Genomic DNA, 23,729 nt, shown 5'->3' with positions numbered 1-23,729 from the left:
ATAGCATTAGCAGTGGCTCCAGGAGGAGCTGTGCAACAGTGGGTGAGATAAAAAAAAAAAAGATGCTATCACTGGTTGTGCTACAGTACATGGATTTTTGATATTAGGAGTGCAGTGCTAAATTGGTGGACTACTCCTTTACAGTTAAGCCCATCATCACTTATAAACGCATCCAAAATTGGAAAGGACAATTCCTTTAAGTGGAGGAAATTAAAAATGAGCGTGAATCCCCTTGGGCTCAAAGCGTTATTGAATCAAAATATTCAGATTTACATTCAAAAATGGAAACAACATGTAGACCTACTAATTAAATCCATCCTTTTTTGTAGTACCAATTATGTAGCCATCACTCATCTGTGTAGTTTCAGACAATGGCGTTCACTAAATGAGTCACAAAACATGCATAATTAATAATTTTTCACTTAATTTAATCAATATATTTATTTTGCTAGGAGCCAAGATAAGACACTTTTGAAGTAGATATTGTAAGGTTATGTACTTGTATGTGTTAGTATGCATATTTGTACGTCTGTTGGGAGGAAGCAGGGTGGTGCAAAAGAGGAAGAAGACATAAAGGATAACATCTGGTGCATCACATCTGCCCTGGGCCTGCTCACCATGGGGAGTCATTGGAGAGATCACACATTGGCATACACACACACAAACACCCACACATGTCATTGACAGAGTTTTTCACAGGAAATAAGATAAACATCCAACAAACTGTTGGATGACAAATCTCACACACACACACACGCACACCCACACATAGACCAATATCATGGAGTCCTGCTGAGAGTGATGTGTCTCGCTGCACATTTCGATGCAGCCACGAGCTAAGATTGCAATCAACCGAACCCGCTTTGATGTAAAAGCTCTCGTTCCCTGTGACTCTTTCTCCACTTTGTCTCAGAATAATCTACATGACTACTATTACGGGAGACTTGTAGAACATGTTTGTGTGTTTGGGCCATTACTGCATGCGTGCTGTATGCTCCCCTTTGAGTGTGCAGCTCTGTGTGTTTGTGTAATACGGTTTTGTACTCTGAGCGGAGATAACGGCTCATTTGTGGTGTCATTGCCTGATTGCACAGTGAGGCTAGAGTTCGGCAACATCAAAGGCTCCGCACAAAACCTAGTGACTGGAATAGTCTTTTCATCAGTGCTTATCATTGTTTAACTAAATTGCTTCATCCTGGCGGGAGGGATGGTTGTTTAGTTTGCATACATATGGATTGAAACCAGCATATAGTGTATCACTGATATGTGGCAAAAAGCCTCTCTGTTTATCATATGAATATATGTCTTATTCTGCTTACTTTAAGACATGTTCCTTTACTAAGTAACCACAAACATCAATAGTAATGACTTCACAATTGATGCCCAGCCATAGAATATAGCACTGAACTCATACAGGGCACATATACAAAGGCACATTAAACAACAATTGTTCATATTATTATTATTATGATAAAGCTCTCTTACTTTATTCAGAGATTTATAAATAGTTCAATTCAGCCTGATGAATGCCTCCTGTTAATGAGGAGGCGTGTTTGTGAGATGTGATCATTAGCATAAACCACACTCCTTAAATTGCCATAAAAGGCTCTGTGGTCCGTGATGGGACGCAGTCATGTGACAGTCACAGAAATATATAAACAAACAATATAAAGAATCTAAACTCAAACCTCATGTGACAATAATAGACTGAGAAAGATGATCTTCTTACTTTTATTCAAGTATAACAAATCACAGTGGAAATACAACACACAGCTTAGAAGAATATATATGCAAATATATCAAAAGTCGCAGTGAGACAGTCTAATCATATGTAGAGCTGAAATGATTAGTTGATGAATTGTTTAGTGGATTGACAGAAAATTGATGATCATTTGAGACATTGTTTAAATCAAAAATGGCATTTTACTGGCTTTACTGGCACTTGTATATGAGGACTGGCTGCTTTCTTCTTATATGAGTATCAGTATCATATGTATTATTCATCACCTTCTTCCATTCCCAGGGTTTAACATAACTGCTCATTGCTGCTATCTAAACAATGCTGCTCATCAAACATTGTCTTTGCTATGGGGATAAAATGGTAGCAAAATTATTTCCAAATGTGTATGAAGAGGTGTTTAACTGTATCTCAGTCTTTGTGTGAGATCAGATTTGTAAATGTGTAAAAAATATCTGTGATTCAGATGTGTAAAGAGATTTGTGAATGTGTAGGCGAATCTGTAAATTAGTACACAGATTTGTAAATGTGTAGACAAATCCGTAAACATGCATTAGATATTAATAGCTGCAAAGTCTAAGTATTTTGCTCCAAGAGCTGGACATACAGACAAGTCATCTGTTAATTCAGATATTCCTCTCAGTTGGCCGTCTTTTTATTTGTGGTATTTGCTACACTTCTGCTGTGGCAGAGATCTGCATTGCGTGTGGAGATTTGTCTGTAACTCTAGATTTCCCTGCCTTGAGCTACGGTTCACACTGCCAGACTTCTGCCACCAACACGGCCGAATGAAGGAGGCCAGTGAATGACCAAAACTACTAAGCAGGATGTCATGCAGCTGCAAAAGTTACTGCACTGTTCCCCACTGCTTTAACAAGTACAAACAGGCACATGATTTTCCAAACTCACTGAGTGACTGGTTGCTCCTCAGCATTGCTAACAGTGCAACCTAACAACCTGTAATGCTTTAGCCTTGCTACAAACTGCTAGCATTGGCTAACCTGAGCAGTATTCTGTTCCAGAAAGAGAGCTAACTCAAACTATGGGTGAGTTACCACGGTAACTAACTCTGAACTTAACCTGCTCGCTGGCAGGCTTACCTCAACAAACCCTGACTTTCTCTTTGTGTCCTTCTGCAAAACCTGAAGCAGCCGAAAGCTGCAACCTTTCATTTCCTCCTTCATTCACTCTCAAATCAAATGCTTTCATTGGTGCAGGTTTACTGTATGTCACGATCAAAATCCTGGTTGGATATTTTTCCTTTCCTCAAGGACTGTCTCTAACAAGGTTACTCCTTTAATGCACATCAGTCATTTCTTTGAACACTGATCTCTATCCTCACATTCATATATGATACAGTAGGAACTCACCATCAGCTTACAATTGAATCTCAGCATGTCCTTCTTTTACACTGTGACTAAAAAAAAAAAGACTTAAGACACATAAGATCACCTCATATATCTCATGATATGATTGATCGTGTAGATGAATCGTTCGTATCATATTTTTCATGTCATGTAGAGATTATTAATAATTCTGACTGAGCAGGATTGTTTCAAAGAATGGTTACAGTGCCAGGCGCATGGTTTAAAATGGTTTTGCTGAGGCTCTTAATTAATTAATCATGGCTGTGTTTTGGGCATAACATGCAATAAACCAGAGTATCATCTCCCATCCCTTGCACTTTTGTGAACTGCTATTATTTTGGCAGATTTGGCAAGTAGTAAGAAGGAACGCTTGAAGGAAATGGATCAACTCGTGCACAAAGTGAAAGCATACACCCCTCCCATCGTCAGTCCCATTGTGGTTCTCCTTGCCTATCAACCCGAGGAGGAGGAAGAATACCACCAATCTAAGGTTCTGTTCATTACATTTTTTATTTTTAAAACACAGCTTTGGTTCTCCTTGACATGGTTTTGTTCAGTCATGGAGTAACAGGTAAAATCAGCAGTGTTTTAATTTATGAAAGTATGGAAACTTGATGACTGCAATCTCATGGATGTTAAAGGATATATTATGTTATATTCTGACTATATATTGACTTTAATCATGTAAAACAGTCACTGCAGCACTCTCCAAGGTGCTGATCCTACTTTTGGCAGTAGTTTAGAGCTGGAGTTCTTTCATCCACAATTTGGTCAACTACTTGGATCATTTCACCAGTTAGCTAATTCTGATCAATATTATGACTAACCATTATGATATACATTTTTTTTTAAATATGTTGATGTAGGCGAATATTATTATCTTGATCATGCGCCCCTAAAATAACAGTGGAATTGTCTGTCTTAAACTAGCAAAGAAAGATACTTGCGTCACTCATGGCACCACTTTGTGCCAGGTGGAAGAGAAGGCTTTAACTCTCAGTTTGAACCTCAACACCTTTTCACTTGCAAATCAACAAATTCATTATTACTGCTGCTGTGAGGTTACAAGCAAGTCTCTATGCAACATGTCTATTTTCTCTATCTATTATATCTCAATATCTTTTTAATCTTCAACTATATTTTTCATCTTCAGTTGCTGCCCCGTGTGTTTTGTCCCACTCAGATAAAAGCAGAATAAATACATTTAAAACATAATGTTACAGTCTACCACACACTTTATCATCCATTAAGGAAATTCAAGTCAGGAAAATGATTAATTAATGGACAACACTGAATAAGACTTTATTGTCTTTACTAATTAAGTCTTTTCTCCGCTCTGACTCATGTTCTGTTCCTGCTATCTTTTCTTAAGATAAATGTTCACAGCCAACATACACAAGCATTAATGTTTCTACATCCACTGGATTAAAATGGAGGCTTGGCCTTTATTTAACATGTTGCCATGGTGAATTGTAATATCAAAGCTCCATTGATGATGGCTTTTCACCACGCATGAACTCACACTGAACATTCTCAAGAGTTGGTTGAACTAACCCTGAAATGACAGAAACTCAGTTTTCTGTTATAGAAACAGGTCATTTAAACTCTGATGCTAGTCAATTGCTATGATAACATAATGCTTCCTGTGTTTTGTCAAATTCAAATATTAAGATGCAATGCATAGCCTAATATACAGTAAGATTCCACCACTTTATCGGCTGTAAAGGAAATTCTGGTAAAGGATGGGTTAATGGACACTGAGTACAAGTTTATTGTGTTTCCTTATTGACTATTTTCCACACTTTGAAACTGCTGCTGTGTCTTTTGAAGATAAAACATACACATGCATTAATGTTTCTACCTCCAGTAGATTAGTATGCAGGCTTTGCTTTTAATCTACATGTTGCTGAAGTGAATCGTAGTATTGGAGTTCCACTGAGGATGGCTTTTTTCTTTCACTATGCACCGCTTAACTCAGAGTTGATTGACTCTGATCATTTATTCTGGGACCAAAAACTCATGGTCCATCATCTAAGAGTTCAGTTGTGCTCAGAGTTTGTTAAACCTATTTTCTGGAATAGACTACTGACAGGAACCACTGAGAGAACAGTGGAGCAGCTTTTGGTCCGTTATAGTGTTTTATTACAACATAAAGACACATTTGATGGTAAACGCACACCAAGGTCATAGATGTGCCACTTCCAGTGTGTTAACAGCTGATCATTATGTTCTAAATCAATCAAGGATTAATTACTGGAACAACGTGCAGCTAGCTACTAACCCTACAGTTTAATATGCATACATTTTCAAACACATCTCCCTCTCTAGAAAACTATTACACTGGTGCTTCAGAAGATGAGACCAAGCAAGTTTATTCCACTTTTCAACACCAAGACAATTCAAAGAGCTTTACATAATACATAAAAAGTAGTAATGGGTGGATGAAGCCTCGTGAAGCTTTGGGACTTTCTCTCTGTTTGTGCTGAAATAAGATTTAAAGCTGTGGTGCTTTAAACTCAAACTGTAAATTGAATGGCTTGAAAGAAAAAAAAAGAACACACTTGTAGGAAATACTCCAAATACGCCAAACACTGCAGAGTATGAGATTTATAAAAGGTGCTTATTGTTTTCTTTGTCTGTTCAGGTAGAGATCAACAAAGGATATGTCGTGTCAAAACTTTGAACTCAACAATACCAAAATACCAACTGAGTCCCAGCAAGGGAAGGATTTTGGTAAACAGACTGGGATGTGTAATAAATCTTACACAAGTTCACAAAATCTAATTTTGATGTAACATTGTGTTCCACTACAACACTGTCTGCAAGCTGTGTAGAACATTTCCAACCAGCTAAGATGATTATTGTTGGATTGCTGTTAAATGACTGTACAATGTCACTTTAATGATCTATCAATGATGTTGTAAATCACATGCTTTACTCTCTACACATACTCTAGTACATGCTGACTTTTATGTTGCATTAGTATCATTGGTTGTGATCTCTTGCATGTACTGTAGCTCCATGAAGCACATTTTAAATGATTAGTCAGTTCCTGCCAGAAACCACACATTTGGTTGAAACAGTTTGACATTTGTTGGTTTGATATTATTCAAAACCAACAAATATTATTTTCGTAACTCAAAAACCTTGAAGAAAGTAAGATGTGGTTCAATATTGATCTACAGAATATTGAATCAGCCACTTTGCCCTATCTCTTGCTTGAATATGCAGATGTACAGTATGCTAAACTTTAAAAAGTGACAGATTTCAACTTTGTGCTAAAGATACCATTTGCTTTTCAAGATCCAAGTAGTCTACATCATAGCAGAATCAAGGCTGGTGCCCTCTACATGTCTATGTGGAATTGTTGGCTGTCCGTGTCAACCCGACGCAGTGATACAGTAGGTCGCAGTGGTTTCTCATAGAAGTCAGGGCACCGCTTCAGGCTCTGGTTTAGCAGAAAGTACAAAAAAAGAGGCTGCAGTCGATGCCACATTCTTCAAAGGTTGTCTAACGAATAAGAATATCAGACAGTGTCACAAGCAGTACAAAATTAGTACTCTTATTTTGAAAAAATTCAGGTAGATTGGTGTTAAAAGCTACTTCTTACTACTGTACTTCTTCAAAATTGCAAGAAATGTGTGAGGTAGTGTCAACTCCTTGATTTATGTTACACTGACTGTGAGTAATGACAGCTAAAGAAACACCTGACTTGGCTGAGCTTAAACATGCAATAATCAGGGTTTTTTTGTATAGCTTTTCAAATGAAGTGTCAACCAGTATTAACCAACACTGAATTATCTAGCACGTTAACATCCTGCTGGTTTCTTGTTAGCATTGACGTTTTCACTGTGGCAGATGAAGGAATGTATTCAGCACAGTGATCAGATGACAGTAGACTAACACACCGTGTCTCCTTGGAGCTCACTCTAAATACAACACAGGAAAACTTAAGTGATCAGCTCTCTAAATGTTTCAATTCATAGACTGGTCTACGTTTCACCTACATACAGACGGAGATAGTTACACAACTCTTCTTCCTATAAACACACATGTATGTATGTGTTATGGTGGAATATAGTATTTCCTTCTTTCTTTATTGCACATTTATTTTATATTATTACATTGTGTTTTAATTGCTTGCTACTGTTTGCACTGTCTCCGAGGAGCCACAAGACACTTTATTGTATGTCTTCTCTGTGTTGTATATTGACAATAAACTTGAATTGAAGTGAATTGAACCTTTGAGTCATTTTGGGGCTCTGGGAATTTGTGATCAGCATTTACAACTATTTTTTGGGTTATGGGTGCTGTTTCTGTAGTTTTGGCCATCATACCTAATCAACATAAAATAATTGTCTGACTGCTCCTTTCTTTCTTTCCCCATGCAACTTAATTATAGAAATATGTCACCATGGTTCCAGATCTTAGCAATTACTTTAGTAGGTATAAAGTTATTATAACCGCAAGTGGCACAGAAAATAGCACAAAGGTACAAAAACTTCCCCAAACTTGCCCTATTATTGCTTTACGTGGGACCAGTATAATTCATAGATGCCTGAAGATCTCTTGACACTGTAACAAGACAATGATTTCTTTAAGGAATTTTGTTTTTAAATATACATTGACCCCCTGCAACGCCTCCTTGATTCCAGCAATGCCTCTGAGTATTTCATCATGTTTCTCTCCTACATCACTGAACACCCGCAGCTTGATACGCTCTGCAGATCTGTGATCCAGTGCAAGATAATCTGATAATGGCATTCAGTTTTAATAATTCTGCACTAATAATACACTGTGAACAATGTTTCAGTACCATTGTTTCACTTATTTTACTTGCTGTGCTGCATCAAATAGAATTACATTACCAGTTTCTTTGTGGTGGTCCAGCCTCCTATGGTTTGCCAGATGCTTCTCATGGATGTCTCACCAGTGTCTGCTGCTATTTTGTCATCTTTGGATGACACCAAAGTGATACTCTGCCCCTCTCCTGTGGCACCCATGTCTCTTTTGTGTCCTGCAATTCTTTCTTTTATTCAGGTTGAGCTATTTCTCCTTTGCCTGTTTTTATTTATTTTTCTATTTTTTATGGGTGACAGTGTGGGCAACATTTGTCACTTGCTCTCATTCTGTCTTTTTTTGTTTTTCTTGGACAAGCCAAGGGTTAGAATTTCCAAATAATGTTCAGCTTAACCTCATGTGGCAGTATCTTACCTTGTTATCTGTAAAGTTAGATTTAGATTGACTCTCTCACTTCATACATTTTTTACTGTAACAAGTAGTTTTACATTCAGGCTACCAGGGCTTTAGGAGGGATTTTGTTTACCGCATATGGTGATTTGAGGATGTTTACATGTACAACAGGTAGGATTTGTAGAAGGGTTTTCAATCCACATCACAGTGACATGTGCATACACGCAGGGGGAATAGATAACGACCAAAACCACTCTTGAGCTCCTGAGATGAACATGATTTTTTTGCTACAAAATACACAAATTTAGAAAAATTGCACAGGTAGAAAATGTTGAGTAAACACCTCCTTTCACTTCAGAGAGCATAATTATCTATTAGCAACTAGAACTCAGTTTCATCTGTGTTTTCAGCCATCTGTCTCACATGTGTCTTGACAGAACAGGTACAGTTCAATTTGAATCAATACTGCTATCTGAACAGGCTATAAAACATCTCGTGTCTCACTACCATTGACCTAAAGTGTATTTTTATACTTCAAGTTTTTTTTTTGTTTTCAGGCGACGCACACTCAATACTGCTTGAATGCATCCCGTGCAGACACTGATGGACGACTGAAGCTGCTGCTAATGTGCTGCTTTCTCTACACAGCTGGTGTAGAAATGGTGTTACCGTTTAATTATCAGTATAAAAGTTTGTCAGGCTCAACGATCAGTAGTTTGCTGATTAGTTTAACTTGGCGACAGCTAATAGAAGAAACAGACTAATTGTTAATTTGACCTAAATTAAATAATTTATTACAGACTTCAGAGACATATATGTGTCTGTGTGTATATTTAGATTGCAAACAGCACTTCTATCATAGTGCTAACACTGATATATAATATCTGGAATGATTATGCTTCCCTGCTCTCAACTCTTACAGACAGCAGAGATTTCATGTACAGTATGGCAACATGTGTGTAAGGGGGACTTTTGTGGTCTTAATCAGTGTTGGCAGATTGAGTAGTAGGTCAGACAGAAAGAAACATTGTAAACTAATGAATATTCCAGCAGGAAGCGGGTCTGTGCTCGGCAGTTTTTCTCATTCTTTTAAATTGAAATTGCACTTTCCATGGCAACAACTGTCACATATTCATGTGTTTACACATTTTGAAGACACTAAACCCAAAATTTCTCCCGATGGTTAGGCCAGCACCTTGCATGGTGCCTTCGGTGCATGTTCATGATTGAATGAGAGTCAAATTGGAAAGGGCTTTGAATAAAAACATTTTATAAATGCAATTTGCCATTTCAGAAATTGGACTACTTTTATTTTTATTTTTTATGACAATCGAGCAGGTATGAGGCGTGAATTGGGGTAGTATAGTGTCAGTCAAATCTGGCTCCCTGTTGATGGTCTTGGGACACCCACTGCTCATTTCTCACCACCTGCAAGAGCCAACTCAGTGCCGCCTGGTTACAATATCCAATTTCATGTTTCGTGTCAACTAGTTTGTGTGGCATATATTAAAACATTTTGGAAATACAGTATATATGCTATAACGACCCTGTGATAAAGTTTTTTCAGTATTGTTTTTTATTGTTCACCTTTCTCAATGCCATCATTTTAATTATCCAGGAAACAAATCACAGGTGTAACATATAACATCATAATTCATTTAAGCCATGGCAGTGAGCCAGCAAGTACAATATGGCCCTTAAGTGAATTGCAGCCATAATTAATGTTATTAAGTCCACCTATATTTGACAAGTCAAACTGTCGGCTTATTGTGAACAGGTGGGCATGTATATTTGATTGATACCACGTTGTTTGTGTGTATGGGCACACAGATTCAAAACATGTGATATATATTTTCTTTAAATAAATGATACTCAGAAATGAATCTCTTTCAAAAATCCAAGGACTCCGTTGGTAATGTTACTGTTTTCATCAAGAGCTTATAATAGATCATATGTTTTGGAACAACAACAACAATAAAATAAAAATAAACCATAAATATTTTTATTTTGGCAACATTCTGTGTGCCTTTTTTTCAGATGGTGGATATCTCATTTTGGAATAAAAACCATACAGCATGATGCCCACCATGTGTGACAGGCTCTGCCTCCCAGTGGGAACACTATGATTGCTCAAGAATCTGTTTTCATAACACATATGTCTATTGCAATATTATATTAATTGGAAAAAAACTATTGCTGCTCTCAGTCTACCTGTGTTAACCCTGTTTATAGTTGTTATTGTGTATCATGTCCAATTTATTTTCCACTAATAGCATCTTTGAAAAAGTTAAGGGGTCTTGCACAGAACAATTAGGATAAGAGCGCAGCATATCGCATTTGATGTTTATTTCATACAAAAATGTAATGACATTCTATTTGAGTATTCTCCAATGTAAACTAAAACCCTGCAGAAAGATAAACAGAGATTGCACTTCAAAAAGACAGCAGTGGCAGGAAATGTCTGCGTATTCTCATATTCCTTTAGAAACAATAAACACTGTCTTTTAACTTTCAAACTCTCCATGGTGGCATGGCAGCGACACACTCGGCTTGGGTGAGGCAAGCATCTTTGAAGGAGAGCGAGAGGAAGCGAAAGAGACAGCTTCTGAAAATAAACATTTCTCCTGAGATGCGCAGTGTTTTTGTGTGTATGTATCATTTTGATGACAACAATCCCTTTGACTCTGTCTATATGTGTGTGTGTATGTGTTTTTGCTACATTATTCAGAGGCTATTTCATCAAATTTTACGCCTCCACCACATAGCAACCTTCATGAAATGTATGCCTGCATATGTGCTTTTAACTATAGAAATAACACATTACACTCAATTGACCTCAATTTATCGATGTCAGTAGGTGGAATATTAGACTTTCATGGTTTGCTTTATAGAAACAAAACATAGTCAGTTTACTGAAGCTCGCTGGAGCAAATAGTTAAAGCCCCTGGAACCCTAAATCCACAATAGCCTTCTAACAATGTAATTTAGGGTCTTATGTACATACTAGTGAGCAGCTAAAGAGCATTAGAAATTAGTTTCAATCCTAATTAGAAATATTGACATTTGAGTTTTTGTCATTTTTCCTGATTTGGGTTTGAATTGGGCCTGGTTATGCTCGGACATTTATTACAGAAATTCCTCAAACCAACATGACAGGCTGTGGCTCATTTCCGGCTGCCGTGGTTTCTGTGTCATTGATAGCAAAATTAACTGCATCTAATAATTGATAACGCCAAAAACACAACACAGAACATTAAAGGTGTAACACCACTGGCTATATTGGTGCCATGACCCAGACTCAACAAGCATTATCTCGATCACAGCTTACTCATCTTAATTAGAATTGGATACTTTGAGCTCTGCAGGACATTTGCACATAATTTAATGGTTAATCAGTTCAATCAAAATGTGTGTGTGTGAACATAGATATACATATAGATAGATAGAGATATATTGTACCGTACAAAGGTTTTAGGTAGTTTAGATGTTCAGATACTTATCCATAATACAGTTCCATCAGATCGGTCCTGAATTCATTCTGCAGCATGACAATGAACCAACACATACAGTCCAAATCATAACAAAAAGAACAAGGAGTCCTGCAACAGATGGTATGGCCCCCACAGAGCCATGATCTCAACATCATCCAGTCTGTCTGGAATTACAGGAAGAGACAAAAGCAACTGTGAGGCCTAAATCCACAGAAGCACTTCGAGACTATGAAACACTTTGAAAAACTATATAAACTACCATTAAAAGGCAAAGTGTGGTTTCTTTGGTTTACATAACTTTGTATAAAGTTATTCAATTAATAGATTAATAACGATTAATAGATGACTAGTATCTGTTGTCATTTTGACCCAGAGAAGCAGTGCAGTTCAGATGATGCTGGAGGTGGTGTTGTAGTGTGAGGCATTAACCCAGCAGTGGACTTTGCCACAGGTCAGCACTGTTCATGTCCTGTGAAGGAAGTGTCATATTTCAAACTGCAAGTTGAAGATTTTCATTTAAATAAATGTATGTTAAGTCTATTGCCATATGAGGTAACACAATGGTGATTAATCCTAACCCACTGATGAAAGCACCTGCATTTTCAGTATTGCGAATGTGTGTCGTTGGTAGTTGGTCCACCAGAGAGGGAAGGCAAAGCTAACACAAGAGACTCACTCTTCATCTCACTTTTTTCCGCTGTCTTTGACAACTGCCAACTGACTGACATCACACAGGTGACACTGAAAACCACACCTCCAATTACAGCTTATCGCCATAAGTGCTGATACAAACAGGACTTATGGCTTTAGAAGGTGATACATAGTGTAGCCATTTCTTGACAACTGTCCATCCTTCTGCTCAGCACTTCAGAGTACATCTGTGAACAGTCTCCAGTGGTTGCCTGGCAACCTCTAAGTGACAAAAAGACTCTAGGAAGTGACTGTTCCCAGTTGTTGGTCGCCAAGAAACAGTTTCAGAGCATTACTTCCTCTGAGCTTAACTGCCAATCACATACAAAGCATTTGTAGAAGCATTTTTGACGCTGGTCACTCCAGTCCATCTGGTGACTCTTGGAATCAGTGTGGAAGGATACATTTAATAAAGTGAAAGTGTATCAATTTCTCGAGTGGCACATGTCACCCCTTCATTCACTGTATTTAGGTTTTTTACTCTCCAGGTCTATTTTTTCCTGCTCTGTCACATGTAGTTATCTATTCAAATAGCTGTTAAAATCACACAAATATATGTTTAGCTATACAGCAGTATATGGATTGATAAAGGCTCTTAGTCTGTCTGTGAGCTGGCCAGTTTCACAACAGGCAAATTCCCCTTGCTCACTATGGTGGCTGGACAGATAAAATCAGTGAATCAATAAATACAAACACTGTTGATTTCTTCCTGTGGTGCTGACATGAAAACAATTTTGGTTCAGCAAATTTCTACCGTGAGTCAACCTGGTGAAGGCAGTTTGGCTGGCCGCTGTCTTCTCTGCTACCCAGGAGAGGCTTCCCAGATGACTGCTGTGGACAGAGAGGCTGAATGCAGGTTGGAGTTTGTGTATATTGAACAGACAGAATGTTCTTACACGACGCCTACATGCTGCTCACGTGTGGCTCATGCATCGGTTCCTATCTGGATTTCCAGTAAGACCTGTTGTTAGGAGCATAATTGAACTTTAACTTCAAGAGTTAACACACTGGAGATGTTTTTGCCTCCAGTCTTTATGCTAGGCTGTGTTTGCTGGCAAGGTTGTTCGAGGTTGCTTCAACTGTGTATTTGAAGAAATAAACATGCTTTCTTAATTATATAAATTAACCAACAATGTCATGTCAAAACATTTTTTTTGTATGTTAAGCGTAGGCTTATTCAGAGTACGTCATCGTATATATATCTGTATACGTGCCCTTAAGAAATAACTAAAGTCCAGATGAAACTGCATTTTAAGAGTATATAATTTTTGTATTGTGATGTATTTCCAAGTGAAACAGAATAGATACACATTAGACACACATTATGAGTGGATGTCATGTCATGATGGTTGAAACTAGTTGGTTGAAGCCTACGAAAGCATGTCATATTTAGTTTGACAGCAAGAAAACATGATTGGATTTTAATATAAAAATACAAATAAATACATTTTCTTGTTTTGTTTTTTTCTTAAATAGGTGTACCATATGACTGGGGATGTGAACTGAAAGGGTAAAAAGGGTATATTCAATTTTGTAATCCCCTTGTACACCTGTACACCAAGGAAGACATCAACACTCAACAACTTGTTGATCATGATTTGGATGGTTATTCATTGAGAATATAAAGATATAAATTGGGGGATGCATGAATAACTCACCATCAGGTAACATGACAAACTTTGTTTCCTGGCAGGGAGCAAAAGATGCTGAAGTACACAACCCAATTTCTTAATGATGATAGTGAACCTCTGAATTGGACCATCTGAATTATCTGAACTGACTTAAACAACGGTACTGCCACTTCTTAAAGTTTGAGAGCTTTGATGTTCAAGGTCTGCTAAATGTTATTCAAGTCTGCATGACACACCATCAAAGATTTTTTTGTGCTTTAGCATTGCTGCCAATGCCTGTGTTGTTTTTGTCCTTGACAGCATGCAGGTGTCACACCAGAGGGAGAGGCACACTTAAAGATAAGCATGAGCATCACACTGCCTTAAGATGAAAGATGCTGGACAAACTGTAAGAGAGAGTGAGGCACAGATATGGGGAGAGATGGGGAGAGAGAGAGAGAGAGAGAGAGAGTGAGAGTGAGAGAGAGAGAGAGAGAGGGAGAGGGAGAGATAGAGAGAGGGAGAGGGAGAGAGAGAGAGAGAGAGAGAAAGAGCGAGAGCGAGAGGGCAAGAGAGACAGGTGACATCAATAACCTCAGCAATGGACATCATAAACATCTCTTCTGTCACAAGCTGAAGGACAGAAAGAGTGAGAGAGTGTTGATGAAGAAAATAAAAAAAAACCTGCCCATTCACTCTCAGTGAATGGGCATGATAGAACAACAAAGCAAGTTACAGCTAGAGAAGAACGCAAACCTTTCAAACACAAGTATCTCTTTAATGTAGTAACCATATTGTACATGTTCAGGTGGGCTAACCTGCCCTTCAGTGGCACCCTGTCTCACTTTTCCTCACAACCTCCTACACCTTGGTTCTGCTTTTCATCATCTCCTCAAGCAGAGATGTGTCCCTGGCATCAAAAAGAGAAAATGCATGCTGGTCGAGAGGAAATTTATTTCTCAGTATACCACTGATAGTCAGTCTTTGTAACCATAGCAACAGGTGGCTGACTAAGAACCCTGCTTTTGTAACAGGTTGCACTGGCTTGGCTAAGGATATGGCTGGGTGCTTAAATTTCCATAGAGGTAGCTCGATGGGATTATACTGCAGGACTGAGACTAGAAACACTGTAATACCTATTCATTCCTAACATTTGTCAATGCTGAAGAGATGTAATTAACATACTGTAACCCTGTCTGTAAACAAACACTTGGTTTGGTATGGGAGAGAAAAAAAGGGAGGTTCAATTTCATATTGATTTTACATCCATTAACCTCAGAAAATGAAATGAATGCATCAGCCGATCTGTTTGTCTTTTCCTCAGTCCATCAATAGTTCAATCTCAACTACTAATGGTTGGGTTTCTGACCACTAGGAGAGCTGTGGGCAATATTTGAATAGTAGAATTGTTAGTAAAGTGCCGTCATTCTTATGAGGATAGACAAGGACAAGCATGAAAATGGTGTGACACACTTTTCTTTGAAAGTGAATACTCCTTTTTAGAATTGACAGCATTGCTGTCATGGTAATGAATAACGTACATCTCTGGTTTAATCTGTGCAATAACAATATCATCTCTAGTATATTACCACTCAATAGCAATATTACTCTTGTAAATAATGTCAGGATTATTTTATTAGATATTATTATTACTTTTCATATATATTATTTATTGTTCTTATTCTTTTTCTTATTGCTGCTCTTATATTTTACTGTCCACTTGCGTTCCCCATTGTGTGACTAATAAAGGAATATCTTATCTTAGGTGTTTTTTCAATGGATTCTGAACTTTTAAGAAACTGGAAGGTAAATCAATTTCAATTTTATTTTTGTGATTAGGAAATGGATGAAAGTAAAATTTTATTTTTTAAAGAGAAGGTCATAATAACAGAAGTATGAGCTGACATGAATGCTTGGCAGCAGATTCAAGCGTCCTTTCTGCCTTTCTTAAATGACACTTAGACCATGAAACTTAACTATTTTCCATTCCAAGGACTTGATCCATCAAAATGTGCAATTTTGAACAAGGTCTGTCATTCACAAAGGCTTCTATCTAGCAACTCATTTATACAAAATATATACATCAACAGGCATGACTGACTGCATCACAAGAAATGATGATTTATGACACATTTAGTTGTATATCATGCATTTGGCAGATATACAACTGCCTTATGTGCCCCTGTCACTGTATTCCACAAGGTTCTGTTCATTTTATTCACTTTCTACATGCTTCTGGTATGCCGATGACATCCAGTCATACATATGAATTGTCCCAATGTCCACAGTGGACATGCCACTGCTCACTTCCTGACTTTTGGAGATCAAGCATGGATAAGGCGCGACTACCTCCTACAATTAGACTCAGGCAATCTTCAACACTATTGCATGACCCACCTCCTCTTTTCTGACCAGGAGATTACCCTCTGTTTTGACCCTCATTGTACCTTTTTAAACCACATCTCAAGAACATTGCCACCCTTATTTAACCTTTCTCTGATGCACCGAAGCAGGTCCATGTTTTCATTCTCCAAATGGTAAGACTTTTCTTTGCGAACCCTGCCAAGACTCTCCAGAAACTGCAGTACATCTACAGCACTGACTGGGATTTGAATGAGTGTGTGGAAAACACAATCATCCTCCACAAACTTAACTCTTTCCCTGTCTGATCTTGACTGGGATGCGCTGGCCTCAATAAAAAATACTCATCCAAAAAACCCACAGATCGGATGATTACACACATTCCACCCTTAAGACTCTTCACTATGGGAGATGCAGGCTGAAGCTGAATTGTTGCCAGCTTCACAACATTAGAAGTCTATTACAACAAACATCAATAACCTCTTTGTTTAGGAACTGATGTCTGTGAACACTTTCTTGTAATAATAGCCATACCACACAGAAGGAAGAAAGGCACATTAATAGAAAGAGTGGGTGAAGTTGAAGGCCAAAACAATGCCATTGTTGATCAGGCAAAGAGAAGGTTTTATGACGAAGAGTCTGTTCTGATCGCTACAAAGTGTCCCACGCTGGGGTCCGCAGCAGGATCCATAAACACTAGCTGGCAAATACTCAGCGGGCAGATATTCACTAACACCCACACACACAAACATATACACACACACACCGAAATGTGTCCTGAGCACATGATTATGGGTCCTTTCTGCTGAGTAACAGGGGAGGTGGTGGCCACCCCACTGCCTCATTGATTTATCCAACAGCCTGCTCCTGTTTAAAGCCCAGCTGTCTCTGTCAACACACATACACACACACACATACACACACACGTAGTATGGAGCCATGCAAATGCAAGCACACACATACACACACACACACACACACACACACACACACACACACACACACACGCACACACACAGTGCTGTTATTCGCTGATATTCTTCCAACTGCTGCTTCTGTCACTCTACCCCATCACTGCTGAGTTTGGCCTTGCGCCAGAGGTGCAACGAGCGTCTGTGTGAGTGTATGTGTGGGGGGGTTGGTGGATTTTGGGGATAGAGAGCTGAATCTGGAGCCTATTTGCAGTTAATATCTGCCGGGCATCATCTCTGCTTCATGCTGACTCTGTTTATTATGGTTACATAAACACACACTGGCTCCACTGACCCATCATCTCTGCTGATGGCCGCGTTGATGGCCACAGTCTGAGATGACTCTCCTGGCCGTCCGCGCCCGCACACCACCAACATTTAACTGCTGGGACATTTTTCTCTCATGTTTTCAGGCTTGGATAAAATTTGATTCTTTATTTGTTGAGTGTATTTCAGATGTGGCTTCATTCTCCAACTCAGAGATGTTTGTGCAGGCCTGAGCTCTACACTACAGAGACACCCTGCTTGCATCCACCTACAGGGACTAAGCAATCAACAAATATTATGAAATATTATCATGTTAAATATGGAGGCCTGTGGCAGCGGTAACCTACAGGAACATATTCCTCTTCCATATTTAGATGCCAGGTTAGTCCTAATCGTGTTATGAGGATGCGAGATTGCCAAGGTTGCTCAATTATACATTCTCCCCTGCCTTTCATTCGTTCTGCCACATCTTTTTCTCTTTCTTCACCTCTACCCCGTCACACAGATTATGCTCTCTTCCCTCTTTCCTCAGCGGAGAGGCAGGAATCACACACTAAGCTTTGAACATGAAAGGCAAGACAGAAAAACAACAACAAGGACAACAGATCACTGCATGTGTCTAAGTGTGTTTGTGTGTTTTTGCATGCGCATGTATGGCTTTTACTCGCAAAGGATCCTTTCCTCTTACATGTGCATGTATGCATATTTAAGATGTCATGTGGATGCGTTGGAGTGTGTTTGTAGGGGTCTAGGCGTTCATGCATTGCTTTTGTGTTGGTTGTTTTTTCTTCTTCTTCTTCACATTTACCTGTGTGGTTCCGCATGTCTAGGCGCATGTAGATACAGAAGCTTTCATGTGAGTTTACGGAGGAAACCTTTTTAGCGTGTTCACAGTCAGCCATTTGCCTATATATCTGCTGTCTTGTGAGGCAGTTAAGCGTCATTGTCAAGTCATTAAAACTTTGGCTCCGCTCAGCACAGTCCAAATCAAAATAAAACTTTTTCAAAAATGCGCCCTAATCATGTACCTTAAACATTCACAGCCTGTTCAAAGCGAGTCCACTGAGTTAGTGTTGTTCTCAGTATAGAGTGAAAAAACACGCAGCTCAGTACTTTAATGTATTCTGCTCAGGGCCCTTGCCTACCCAAGCAGACCTAACCGGAGATAAAGCACTTTGTGAATATGATTTTAGGGTAGGCTGGAGGTACAATGCTCACAATATAATTTTGACAGTTTTTGCGCACAAAAGAGCAACCCAGCAAGAAGTAAGACAGAATAAAGCTTGCCATCAAATGACACTCAGTGGGCTGTCAGTTAAAATGAGCTGCTGGATAAAAGAGAAAAGCTAGATAAAGAATGCTGCGCATGCTGCAAGTGCAGGTAAAACAGCTTTCCCTTTGCATACTGACACAACTAGATTTGAGAACGCCATATGCCACCAGTATGAGGCAAAACTTGTGTTTAGTCACAAACTGGTGATAAAATTGCATATCCTGCGTTCACATACGATGAAGTCAATTTAAACTTGGATACGTGTGTCTGTAGCCCCTCCATTCTACATTTTAACCAATCGCTTGCCATTTGTAAGTGGAATAACATCTGTTGGGTATAGCTGTGTTTGTGTTGAGGTTGCCAAAATGAAACATCAGTACTGTATTTGTGTTTACATCGTATGGCTGCCCTTCTATTGACTCCCATTTAAAAAGGAACGAAGCTATGTCTGAACAGCAGTCCTTTGCTGTATCCTCTTTGGTGTGGACAGATTTTCTTGTAAATAATGACAGTTGAAGTGAAAAATCGAAAATAAAGTCAGCTCTCTCTTACTCCCAACCTCCCTCCCTTTCTCCCTATAGATGACATTCCTCTCATTTTCTCGCTCACAGAAATTGCTCTCTTCCTCCGTAAAGCAAGATAAAATCTGTTCTTGTGTGACTCGGCGATGATGCCTCGGCGGGAAGAAAAGGGTGTAAATGAGCAGAGTACAAGGGGAAATATGGGTTTATTGGTATCGGCGCATGTCCTGCTGTCATCTCAGGACACGCTGTTGTCGTCAAGGGTAATTTATTACGGTGTTCAGGCGGGGCCGGTTTCAGTTTTACATGTAGTATCAATCACTGGGAGTGTCGTTCAGCTTTTAGCACACTCACACACATCGCACTCAGACACATACAAACACACCTACCTCGCAAAAATACTGCTTTTAGAGTGAAAGCTAAGGCTAAAAAATGAACGCTGCAAACAACCATCCATCAGGCCCGCAAAATAACAACACAGGCAACACTGAGATGATACATATAAAAACCTGCAATATGTGCAATACCCCTCAATATGTGCAATACCCCTGAGTACACAGACAATCAGAGATGACTATAGCGAGGTTAGTCTGCAGCTGAGCTCCTCTGGAAGTTGGTCCTAATGTTGTACTGAACTTAAAGGTCCCACATTGGGATTTTAGGGCAGATGTACTCTTTTTGAGTCCCTGATTAGCTAAGAGTTTATACATTATGTAGATAGAGTGCAGTACTTTGTGGTTTAGGCATAATCATCTGTGACCATCCACGCTAAGCAACCAGCTATACAATGTGCATGGGCTTTTAATTAATCACTTGATTGCTGCTAATATTAACATCTAATAAACAAAGACACAAAAAAGAGACTATTACAAACAACTCAGAAATATAGTTTTTAAAGTCAAAGTGACATTTCACTTCTCCCCACTTTTTGGCAAGAACTTACAAACTGTGATGATTCCGATTCAGGTGTTGTGCACGTTTTCCATTTTATTTCAAACAAGAGAACAAAACGTTTTTTTGACACTTTTGTAGTGTTTAGTCTTCAAACCTCTGAGGTTTTTCATGGCAGAGATTGATTGACATTTGAGGGCGGACGTGGCTAAGGAGACGTGCTGTCAACTTCCACGGTATGCTGACTGTAGCTCATATAATACATGTTGTTACACAGTGTCTTCTTTTAAAATTTCAAGCATCCCTCACAGACATGAATACTAACAGTTAGCTATTAAACTGGGAAGAGCCATGGCACAGTTAAGGGCCTGGTTATACTAAAAGAAAAATAACTTGTTTGAGTGATGTGTTGGGGTGGGGTGACATAGCACTGTACTCATTGGTATACATGAAATCACAAGAAAACTAGAGATAAGTACAGTCCCTACTTACACCTGGCCATTCATTATGTGAAATGAGAGTGATTATAGGATTGTTGGTTTCATAAAGTTCCAGAAATAGACGGACAAAGCCCCTCCAATTCAGACGTCAAGAAGGTGTGGAGAGAGGTGGTTTCAGAAGCTGTTCGACCAGCATGCTGTATGTGACTCTGTGATTCAAATCACCACACGGAAGGCAGTGCTCAGATCACAGATGGAACTAAAGTAACTGCTAATAATTTTGGCATCTCTGCTGGTAAACTGTGTGGCTGCAGTAAGTGATTTGTCCCAGTCAAATTAAAAGTGCCAACATATTCAGTCTGTGGTCAATATTCACTATTGTAATAAATATAAATGAAACTAATTGTTGAAGTTCATGTTAAAGTGCATCAGTATTGGAGGAGAAAATAAAATAATGCATATTTATGAGGAAACCAAGCAGTTTAAAGAGGGGTGAAACTATCTTGACATAAGTACGTGACACAGGCCTTTCCCAGGTGTAACGGTGACTGACAGGTGTAGCCCAATTGTAGCCCAATTATTCACCAGCGCTGTGGTGCACAAACTGTTTTGTCATCACCCCTGGGAGTTAAAGGAAACAAGACAGGCAAATTGTGATGCCCAGTTCTAGTTCAATTGTTCATCAGACCCAGATGGGCAGGTTTTGTCTCTAAGCAAACGGTGATTAGTTCTTCCTCTCTGGCGAAAGGTGCGCTTATCAGTTATATTTGGTGAGAATAATAACCTGAGTTTTCAGAGTGTTTGAATAATTGCCTAAAATTTTCAAACTCACAAAGAGATATCCACATACACTTTACTGCATACTGAATTAATGAACACTATTCAACCAGTAATATCACACGTTCTCCCAGTATTCCCCTGGAAGAGATGAAATGTATTCATTTTGGATGAAAATAAAAGCCACCTTTTCATTATTCAAAGTGTAGATAACCCAGTCTGTAAAATAGTTTGGGGAATGTGTCAATGTTTTTCAAATGCTAGATCACTTTGAAAGAAATACCACTATAAAATAAAATAAAATAATTTGATAAAGTGAAAGAAATAAGTGAAAGTTCTTACAATTTATCAAGCTCAATCAACATCACAAGCATGGTTGGATTATAATCTTGAAGCAGATATCCAGAAACAGCTGTCTTTCACTTCACTGGTTGAGGTAGAGTATCTTAAAATATCCTTTTCTTTTTTAACAGATGGTTATAGTAACACATGTATTCAAAAAGCCTCCATGTATCATGTTTTGTAGTTGTTAACATGAAGTCAGGGATGTTGACTAGTTATCTTCTCAGAGCATCAAGGATTTTTAAAAGATGGATGTTTAAGATGTTTTCTAAACTAAAATGTGTTATACAAGTGCTGTAACTCCTTTAAAGGAATAGCTCAGTGCGTATAGCGAGTGTGTGGTGAAGAGAGTAGAGAGAGAAAGAGTGTCTGTGACGGTGAGGCTGCAGAGTATGACATGAACAGAGCAGTTTGTGTACAGTTTAGGCTGCTTGTTGGTGAATACATATACAACTTCTCAAGACTTAAACCAATTTTATCTAGCCACCCAGCTGAAAACAAAGGAGTTAGCCTAGTTACAATGTCAGCACAGACTCCTTTAAATTAGTCCAGCAAATCTCATTTTGATGACAATCTTAGCTGCTCTACCACTATCTATTATATCATTGTCAATTAACCCTGGATAGAAAGTAACCTGTTATCATAAATCAATATTGCATTGTCTTCAATTATAGATATACTGTATATTGAATTGTGCACTGCATTTTTGTACCTTTTAAATAAGGTAACAACATTTCATTTGAAAAGCTGACAGTGTACATACAATATTAGAAGAAGTTGTCCTAATGAAGAGTTTAGGTAATACAGTTTCACATTTCAAAATGACAGACAGGCAAAATCATACAATGCATTAACTTTAACCCTGTGTCTACACATTCAAAGGATAAGGCTAATAATATGTTATATTTGACCTGTTGTCCTACAAAAAGATCAAAACCAACAATGATTTGATTCTACTGACTAAGTACTGTCTGTGTCGCCTCCCTCCTATAAAGCATATCTCTCTAGGCAAAGGGCTCTTTGGTTGTTCAGGTACTGTTAAAGAAATCATTGAATTATTAGGATGAACATGGACATTGTAATTCATTTTAAGTTCACCCCTTTTCTACTGCACCAAAAAAAAAAAAAAAAAACACACACACACTAAAAAAGTCCCTGAAAATACGCATTTCTCATTTTTGTGTAATCCTTGCTAAACACCACAGTGCCCAGGTGTTTCAGGACATTATTTAGCTTGTTAATAAAAATTAAACGACACATTTGTGAGTTTTTAAATATTCACATTTTCAAGAGCAAGGGAAAGGCTTGGGGCTAAGTGCCACAAACAGGAAGCTGGAAAGTATTGAAAGATGGAATAATGCATTGTTGAGTTTCATGTTTTCATTGGATTTGTCGACAACGACAAAAATACACAATATTGCCAGCATTATTCTTTAAATGACAGGAATTGGCTTTTCAGTATGGATTTAAGCCATTCATTCTTTGTGTTTCATGGCCATTTGCAGCTAACTGGGTTGTGGAGTTCAATGTGAAGCTATTACTGGTTTTAATATAAATGGACTCAGCAGGGGGAAAAAAGTACAAAAATTAAATAGTGATAAACCAAACAAAAAAAAAAAATTTAAATGATAGATGATGTTTGACTTTTATTTCCTTGAACTGCAGAGGGCTCAAAGAGAGTGAGGGGGAGGAGGACTGGCCATTAGCCAAGTGAGCTTTCAGGTGTAACTCTATACTGAATAAGCCAAACCTTTTTCATGTTAAAAAAAAAAACCCAAACAACCAATAGGCATTGCA

General features: G+C 38.5%; 1 protein-coding gene across 1 annotated transcript in view; it reads right to left on the bottom strand.

The window, feature by feature from the left end:
* Positions 1 to 23,729, bottom strand: part of LOC128366635 (E3 SUMO-protein ligase ZBED1-like) — a 135,290-nt gene that overhangs the window by 5,593 nt on the left and 105,968 nt on the right. The window lies entirely within an intron of this gene.

Source organism: Scomber japonicus, chromosome 2, assembly GCF_027409825.1.
Source record: "Scomber japonicus isolate fScoJap1 chromosome 2, fScoJap1.pri, whole genome shotgun sequence".
Classification (NCBI taxonomy): domain Eukaryota; kingdom Metazoa; phylum Chordata; class Actinopteri; order Scombriformes; family Scombridae; genus Scomber; species Scomber japonicus.
This window is presented reverse-complemented; position numbering and strand designations above follow the sequence as displayed.